The sequence below is a fragment of the Entelurus aequoreus genome, linkage group LG16 (genome assembly GCF_033978785.1).
Source record: "Entelurus aequoreus isolate RoL-2023_Sb linkage group LG16, RoL_Eaeq_v1.1, whole genome shotgun sequence".
Classification (NCBI taxonomy): domain Eukaryota; kingdom Metazoa; phylum Chordata; class Actinopteri; order Syngnathiformes; family Syngnathidae; genus Entelurus; species Entelurus aequoreus.
Window position 1 is genome coordinate 46,042,495 of NC_084746.1, and position 9,506 is coordinate 46,052,000.

The 9,506-nt window shown below is 40.0% G+C and overlaps 1 protein-coding gene across 1 annotated transcript in view; it reads right to left on the reverse strand.

Moving 5' to 3' along the window:
- Nucleotides 1-9,506, reverse strand: part of LOC133631081 (arylsulfatase I-like) — a 115,734-nt gene that overhangs the window by 73,660 nt on the left and 32,568 nt on the right. The window contains exon 6 of the mRNA XM_062023114.1: nucleotides 426-568. The gene's annotated coding sequence lies outside the window, so the exon portion shown is untranslated. The remainder of the gene's footprint in view (nucleotides 1-425; nucleotides 569-9,506) is intronic.

Consider the following 9,506-nt stretch of genomic DNA (forward strand, 5'->3'; position numbering starts at 1 on the left):
AAATAGTTCTATAGGGGTCTTTAACATTTTCCAGGCCAAAACTGATGAAGAGATGGAGAAGGGACACCCTACTTATATATTCTGTTTACAAATTTTTTATTTAAATACGCTTGTCACGATCGACTCTTGGGTATCCCAGAAAACACCACATAGTTAAACAAGCAAAAAGAGTCTTGAATCTCACAAGTTGGTGACAAACAAAAAGAGAAACATCCAAGACAATAGTTCCAAAGTGAATAAACAAGCTAGCAAAAAGTGAGGGAAACAAAAAAACAATGCCACTGGTGGGAGGTAGCCTCTGGCAAAAAAGTGCATTGTAGACTAAGAAACAAAAAACTAAAGGAGGTCTTCAGGCGAAGACGGAATGATTGAGCACAAAAAATACAAAACTAATCTCCAAAACAACCAAGCAAGAGAATACCCACCGGGATGGACGCAACAGGAGCTAGGAGCTGGAGTTGCGTTGGCGTGGACTCGACACAGAAGAACGATCCCGCGACAACAGGTGAGTTTGGCGAGTCGAAAGAGGCCTGGTTAAACAGCTGTGCTCAATCACTCACACCTTTCCCTGGGAACCATGGCAACCGAAACAGCAGAAAAAAGAAAAACAGAACAGATCAGCAAACGTGCCTGCCAGCATGAGGCAGACACAACAAAACTGGTAGACTAAAGCAGTGTTTTTCAACCTTTTTTGAGCCAAGGCTCATTTTTAACATTGAAAAAATCCGGAGGCACACCACCAGCAGATATCATTAAAAAACAAAACTCGATTGACAGTAAAAAGTCGTCGTCGCAATTGTTGGATATGACTTTAAAGCATAACCAAGCATGCATCTCTATAGCTCTTGTGTCAAAGTAGGTGTACTGTCACCACCTGTCACATCACGCCGTGACTTATTTGGACTTTTTTGCTGTTTTCCTGTGTGTAGTGTTTCAGTTCTTGTCTTGCGTTCCTATTTTGGTGGCGTTTTCTCTTTTTATGGTATTTTCCTGTAGCAGTTTCATGTCTTCCTTTGAGTGATATATCCAACATCTACTTTGTTTTAGCAATCAAGAATATTTCAGGTGTATTCATCCTTCTTTGTGAGGACATTGTTGATTGTCATGTCATGTTCGGATGTACATTGTGGACGCAGTCTTCGCTCCACAGTAAGTCTTTGTTGTCGTCCAGCATTCTGTTTTTGTTTACTTAGTAGCCAGTTCAGTTTTAGTTTCGTTCTGCATAGCCTTCCCTAAGCTTCAATGCCTTTTCTTAGGGGAACTCGTGTGCCGTTAGGGGTGCATGTCTGATGCAAGGGCTGTTTAACACCTTTCTTACGTCACGACTCTGGAGACAGATGAGCGTTGTCAGCAGGTTTATTGACATTCAAAAGGGTGAAACTAAAAAGACGAACAATACAGTCAATATATACATATGTTATGCGAATGTATTCATATATATGCTGTAATGCTACCTTACAAGGCATGAGAAGGTAAACAAAAGTGAATTTGTACTACGACGCCATCTTAGATGACATCGCAAATTATCGATAATGAGCATGACAAAGATCTCATTATACATCACAAATCGTAAATTTAGCTAGAAATATTTTAGACAAAAACCAAGTTTCAAAGTTCAACTTATGATACATACCGGCGATGCAGCCTTAAACAAAAGATATATGCAGTATTTCTTCGAAAATAACCACCATAAAGTACCTGCTGGTACCATAGATTTCTCTGCTTGGCTTATGCAACTTCCGGTTAATAAAGTTTGATTTAAAGTACACACTTCTCAAAGATGTAGTCACTGCCCTAACCACATGATGGCGACAAATACACATGTAATAATGTTAATTAAATAACAAGCAATAAGCACAACACACTTCAACAACAAGAGTTTACAACTTTTAGTTGTAACAGAACAACTCGCCTTCTGTTTATTTTTTATTTAAGCATTAGATAACTTTTTACCTGCACGCTGCTGCCCGCTGTTTCCGACATCTGCAAAGCCATTAGCTACCGGCTGCCACCTACTGATATGGAAGAGTATTACACGGTTACTCTGCCGAGCTCTAGACAGCTCCGACACTCAACAACAACACATCATTTGCAGACTATAATTACTGGTTTGCAAAAAATATTTGTAACCCAAATAGGTGAAATTAGATAATCTCCCACGCACACCAGACTGTGGTTGAAAAACACTGGACTAAGGTATTCAGATGATACAGTCTAGCTGCTATTAGCTGCCAACTAGAGGGCTCATCGCAGGCTGGAAAAGAGAAGGCTCGTCGCTAGCTGGCAACTAGAGCGCTACTCACTAGCCATATAAATGCTAACATGTATATAATGATCGAGAATAATTATTTATGAATGTTTTTTTTCAGCACTTCCTCGCAGTACCTCTACGGACCCCATGAGGTTCACAGAATTTCTGTTGTTGATATTTGTATTGTTTCTAGTCAGAAAACTTCATTATTTGTGATTTAGATATATCTTAAAAATGATACATATTGCAGAAGAACAGGAAGAAGCATTTCTGTTGTTTTGCTGTGTTTCAGTATATCAGGCTAAAATGGTCTCTTCCAGCAGAAAGTATGTGGACAAATATAATTTTTTTTTTTTTAGGGATGATAAATGCTTTAAAATGTGATATCGGAAATTATCGGTATCGGTTTCAAAATTATCGGTATCGGTTTCAAAAAGTAAAATTTATTACTTTTTAAAACGCCGCTGTGTACACGGACGTAGGGAGAAGTACAGAGCGCCAATAAACCTTAAAGGCACTTCCTTTGCGTGCCGGCCCAGTCACATAATATCTACGGCTTTTCACCCACACACGTGAATGCAAAGCATACTTGGTCAACAACTATACAGGTCACACTGAGGGTGACCGTGTAAACAACTTTAACACTGTTACAAATATGCGCCACACTGTGAACCCAACCAAATAAGAATGACAAACACATTTCGGGAGAACATCCACACCGTAACACAACAGAACTAATACCCAGAACCCCTTGCAGCACTAACTCTTCCGGGACGCAACAATATGCACCCCCCACCCTCAACCCCGCCCACCTCAACCTCCGCATGCTCTCTCAGGGAGAGCATGTCCCAAATTCCAAGCTGCTGTTTTGAGGCATGTCAAAATAAATAATAATGCACTTTGTGACTTCAATAATAAATATGGCAGTGCCATGTTGGCATTTTTTTCCATAACTTGAGTTGATTTATTTTGGAAAACCTTGTTACATTGTTTAATGCATCCAGCGGGGCACCACAACAAAATTAGGCATAATAATGTGTTAATTCCACGACTGTATATATCGGTATCGGTTGATATCGGAATCGGTAATTAAGAGTTGGACAATATCGGAATATCGCGTATCGGCAAAAAAGCCAATATCGGACATCTCTAGTTTTTTTTGGTCATATTTACAAAGTAGGCACTCACTTTTTTGTTCACACTCTTGTCGGACAGCAAGAGGGAATGGAAATTCAACAGAAGTCTGGTGGATACATTGTGGTCGTCTACGATTCTAGTCATTTCGTCATTCACATGGGGTTTTTCCACCACATTAAAAAACAAACAAACATCCTACCCACAACAAAAAGGGCGATATGATGCATCAAAAACAGGTCACGGGAAATTGCACGTGGAGGTAATTAATAATAATAATTCAAACAAACTCAGCATTTAATGAGAGCGAAGCTTTGTTCAGACTTCACGTGTGTAAACAATGGCAGGTCACACGAGCGGAGAAAGGGAACAAGAGGATGGAAAAATAAATGTGGCTGCTATGAATCATTTAGCGGCGCTGGAAAGGCAACAAATTGAGTGCGACTTGAAGAAAAACAAGGCAGGGCAAGCGAGAACATGAAGACCCCCGCAGAGCAGAAAATCGGGAGATGGCCAAATAATGACTGATAGCAAGCTTGGCCGAATTTCACGTGTAGGCGGAAAGGATGGACGGCGTGCCGCAGCGTAAATGACAGACGTTAGCCGTGGAAGCACAATGATAGCGAGCGTCATGGAGACATTCCCAACGACATTGACTGCTGGCCTAATGTGGGTATAATTTAAGGTGATCATTTCATCATCATCTCACCTGGCATGAAGCCCACATCATTAATACCTTGAACTGACAAAAAAATTTTCCTTTTATGAAAATGACCCCTTGGAGCTAACGCTATGGCTGGCAAGTGACTATTTTAGTAGAAAAAAATATTGCAATCAATGAGAAAAAAAGGCGAATGGTTTAGTCAAGACCAGTGATGGGCAGTAACAAGCTAAGCTACGTAGCTTAACTACATTTTCCAGTAGCTTAGCTACTTTCTTAACAAGTAGCTTTTCCTGTAGCTTAGTTACTTTTAGACGCATGTAGCGAGGTAGCTTACATCAAAGCTACAAGCTACAAAGAGAGAAAATGGACTGCGAATCCAGGCCAAAAAAAAATTATGGAGAAAATACAATGACCTGGATGAATGAAAACATCATACATACGGAGAAAATCCATGATGATTGGTTGGTGTTCGTATGATGAGCCACAATTGGCTGAGGTTAGGGCGAAACATTACGGACTGGCCAAACAGAGGCAAGATAAAGCGGGTCATCAAAACCAGGAAGAAAAATCATAACAGTCACGCACTCATGTCACATGACGACGAAGGAGTCGGAGCCAGAGGGACGCTTCAAGCTGACCAATCAGAAAAAAAAGATACATACTTCAAAATGGCAGAGGGAATCTCTCCCGCAGAGTAGATTTAGTGACGAAGATGCAGGAAACCCACAACAATGCGTGTCCTTGGCCATATTTAGACAAATGTATGCGAATAAAAAAATGAACCTGTCAACGTGTTTATTATCATACTTTGATTTTGCTGAAGAAACTAGCTTCTACAGTCAAGACAGTGTATGCTCTGCTTTTGGTGTCTCGCTAAGCCCGGGAGAAATAAATAACTGGTTGATGTGTTAACTATCATACTTTAAAGGCCTACTGAAAGCCACTACTACCGACCACGCAGTCTGATAGTTTATACATCAATGATGAAATCTTAACATTGCAACACATGCCAATACGGCCGGGTTAACTTATAATTTGCAATTTTAAATTTCCAGCCACACTTCCGGTTGAAAACGTCTAGATATGATGACGTATGCGTGTGATGGAATCAGTTGATGCGGGAGTATTGGTACCCCATTGAATACAACACAAAAAATGTCTGTTTTCATTTCAAAATTCCACAGTATTCTGGACATCTGACATTTGCAATTTGTTTAATGAACAATGGAGACTGCAAAGAAGAAAGTTGTAGGTGGGATCGGTGTATTAGCGGCGGACTACCGCAACACAACCAGGAAGACAGAGATGGATAGCAGACGCGCTAGCCGCCGAACTCACATTAACTTCCAATGTCTCGCCGACCGCATCTGTGATCGGGTGAAGTCCTTCGTCGCACCGTCGATCGCTGGAACGCAGGTGAGCACGGGTGTTGATGAGCAGATGAGGGCTGGCTGGCGTAGGTGGATAGCTAATGTTTTTAGCATAGCTCTGTGATGTCCGGTTGCTAAGTTAGCTTCAACGGCGTCGTTAGCAACAGCATTGTTAACCTTTGCCAGGCTGGAAAGCATTAACCGTGTATTTACATGTCCCTGGTTTAATAGTATTGTTGATCTTCTGTCTATCCTTCCAGTCAGGGATTTATTTATTTTGTTTCTATAAGCAGTTAAGCACGATGGTATCACGTTAGCTCCTTAGCTAAAGTATTTCGTCGATGTATTGTCGTGGAGATAAAAGTCACTGTGAATGTCCATTTCGCGTTCTCGACTCTCATTTTCAAGAGGATATAGTATCCGAGGTGGTTTAAAATACAAATCCGTGATACACAATAGAAAAAGGAGAGTGTGTGGAATCCAATGAGCCAGCTTGTACCTAAGTTACGGTCAGAGTGAAAAAAGATATGTCTTGCACTGCATTCTAGTACTTCACTCGAACGTTCCTCATCCACGAATCTTTCATCCTCGCTCAAATTAATGGGGTAATCGTCGCTTTCTCGGTCCAAATCGCTCTAGCTGCGTTGAAAACAATAGGAAAATGTGAGGAGCCTTTCAATTGACTACGTCACGCTACTTCCGGTAGGGGCAAGGCTTTTTTTTAATCAGATACCAAAAGTTGCGATCTTTATCGTCGTTGTTCTATACTAAATCCTTTCAGCAAAAATATGGCAATATCGCGAAATGATCAAGTATGACACATAGAATGGATCTGCTATCCCCGTTTAAATAAAAAAAATTCATTTCAGTAGGCCTTTAATATTGCTATCAGAGAAGTAACTAAACTGCTTTAGTCAAGACTAGAGATGTTCGATAATATCGGACTGCCGATATCGGCCGATAAAAATGCTTCAAAATGTAATATCGGAAATTATCGGTATCGGTTTCAAAAAGTAAAATGTATGACTTTTCAAAACGCCGCTGTGTACACGGACGTAGGGAGAAGTACAGAGCGCCAATAAACCTTAAAGACACTGCCTTTGCGTGCCGGCCCAATCACATAATACCTACGGCTTTTCACACACACAAGTGAATGCAACGCAAACTTGGTCAACAGCCATACAGGTCACACTGAGGGTGGCCGTATAAACAACTTTAACACTGTTACAAATATGCGCCACACTGTGAACCCACACCAAACAAGAATGACAAACACATTTCGGGAGAACATCCGCACCGTAACACAACATAAACACAACAGAACAAATACCCAGAACCCCTTGCAGCACTAACTCTTCCGGTAAGCTACAATATACCCCCCCCCACCTCAACCTCCTCATGTCCCAAATTCCAAACAGCTGTTTTGAGGCATGTTAAAAAAAAATAATGCACTTTGTGACTTCAATAATAAATATGGCAGTGCCATGTTGGCATTTTTTTCCATAACTTGATAATGTGGTATTTCCACGACTGTATATATCGGTATCGGTTGATATCGGAATCGGTAATTAAGAGTTGGACAATATCGGAATATCGGATATCGGCAAAAAAGCCATTATCGGACATCTCTAGTCAAGACAGTTGTTTGTTATCTCTTACTGAACTTGGGAAAAAAGAAGAAAAACTGGACGAAAAGTGGGTTGTTATACTTTGATTTAGCAGAAAATAAGCTTCTTTAGTCAAGACAATGCATGATATGCTGTTTGGCATGTCTCATTAAACTCGGGAAGAAGTGCACTTTCTAAAAAGAAAAAGGTGAGATTAGACCTAAACTCATAGGTCTAATCTAATTGTGTCATGTGGTCAGCATCATGATGCCAGCCTGTCGTGATCAGCGTATTTTTCTAAAAGTAAAAATCAGGAGGTTTTTTTGTTGCTTTTCAGTTTGACAGCTATTAAAAATAAACAACACTTACAAGCCCAACAGTTCATTAGTATTTGCTAATTATATTAAAAGTGACGGTTTACGATTTAATTGGTATCCCGTCGTAAAGTGCTCAGTTGAGAGTAGAGAAGTTGTGCAGGAGTTTAGAAGTTAGCAGTTTCAGCGCCTCAGGTTGAGAGAACCTTGACTTTAGCTGCTTCTTTAATGGAAGATAAATGCTCTAATCTCCAATGAAAAACATAACAATCTGTGGGGAAAAGTACTAATATGTGATAAAGACACTGGAAATATCCGATGAGGACAATGATGATGAGGGAATATCAGTCAACGTTCATATCAGTTATCACAGCTAAGCTACAATTCAATTCAACATTGATTTTCCAGCAGCATTCCTGACACACAGGCTTTCTTATCAGGCAGCTTCTGAGCTGTGGGGAAGAGCAAAAGCCTCAACTATTAATTACCTTTTTTTCCCATTTGTGGCCTTGCGTCCCTAACACTGGCAAGTCAAAGTTAAATCTTGTGGAGAGCGGGGACGTTTGGATTTGACGCTTGATTGACCGCATCTACGGCGTTCACACTTTGTCTTTCAAATGGACTTGTTACGTTAATTATATTCTCATTTTCACGCGTTACAGATGAGAGTTGGGACGAATGTGCTGACATAGCTTAAAATGAATTAATTGTCACTTAATATTACAAAAAAAAATCTATGATCTTTATTAGGAAAAACAAAAGCTGTAATAAAGAAGGTCTGAAATTATTCATTAAAGGCTTTAAAACTTTAGGAGTTATTTTTGTAAAAATGTTCTCGCAAACACACAAGATGATGAAATCTATAGGTATTTTGAGTAAAGTTAATTATTTTATTAATTGTTCTTGTAGGTTGCCAATGCCATTGTATTATAGTTTAATATTTCCAAGGATCATGTGTTATAGTACAAAATCTTATTAATTCAAAAGAAATTCTTGAGATTGATTCATTTCGTCTTCACCTGCTCCTTTTTACTTTTTTTTTTTCAAATAAAAGACAACATTTTGTGTGGACATAGACTATACATATATGTGGAGGGGGGTGTGGCCTGCGGGCCTGCCGCGGAACGGGCGACAGTTGCGTAGATGGCCCAGGTGGGCCTTGTTATCTAATCACCTGTCGCCTTTATTAGCAGCAGCCGGAATGAGACACGTAGTTGGAGTTGGAGTGGGAGCCAGAGAGAGAGAGAGAGAGAGACACAAACTCAAAAAAATACATTTTGCTGAAAAGCAAAAGGCTTGCAGAATTGATGAAAATAAAACTGTGTTATACCCTGAATTCCGGGCTCTCCTGGTAGTGTGTGGTGGTCCGAAGAACCCACTAGAGGGCAACCTCTACAATCTATTTTTATGTATAAGCATGTAATCTACCGATTTACCAATATTTTTCCCTATGTTTTTTTACATATTCTTCTGATATTCATACTTACTCAATAAGTAAGTATTGTACTAAGTATAACTTATCTACTACTATGTTGATAGTCTGCTAAGCAATGTTTGTTTACATAGAGAGGACCCAAACTAATCCACAACTGCACTTTATTCTTAAAAAAAAAACACTTGAAGGCTAGTGGTCTGGAGTGAATTATGATGAGTATGTTTGTCGTATATGATATGTATTGTATTGAAGGGTGTCCCCCGCTTTGCCAAAAAAGTTGTGGCGGTGGTGGGCGTGGTCAATATGATGTCATCATATAATTTGCAAAGATGATGCAAATATTTTCTCTAAAGAGGCTAAACATGATGTACATGCATGTATTTCAAAATCAAATCTGTTATTAGTAAATAGTATTAGGGGACGGCGTGGCGCCATTGGGAGAGTGGCTGTGCCAGCAACCTGAGGGTTCCTGGTTGAATTCCCACCTTCTACCAACCTTGTCACGTCCGTTGTGTCCTTGAGCAAGACACTTCACCCTTGCTCCTGATGGGTCGCGGTTAGGGCCTTGCATGGCAGCTCCCGCCATCAGTGTGTGAATGTGTGTGTGAATGGGTGAATGTGGAAATAGTGTCAAAGCGCTTTGAGTACCTTGAAGGTAGAAAAGCGCTATACAAGTATAACACATTTATTAACATGGATAGATGGATATATTATTTCTTATATAGTTTTTC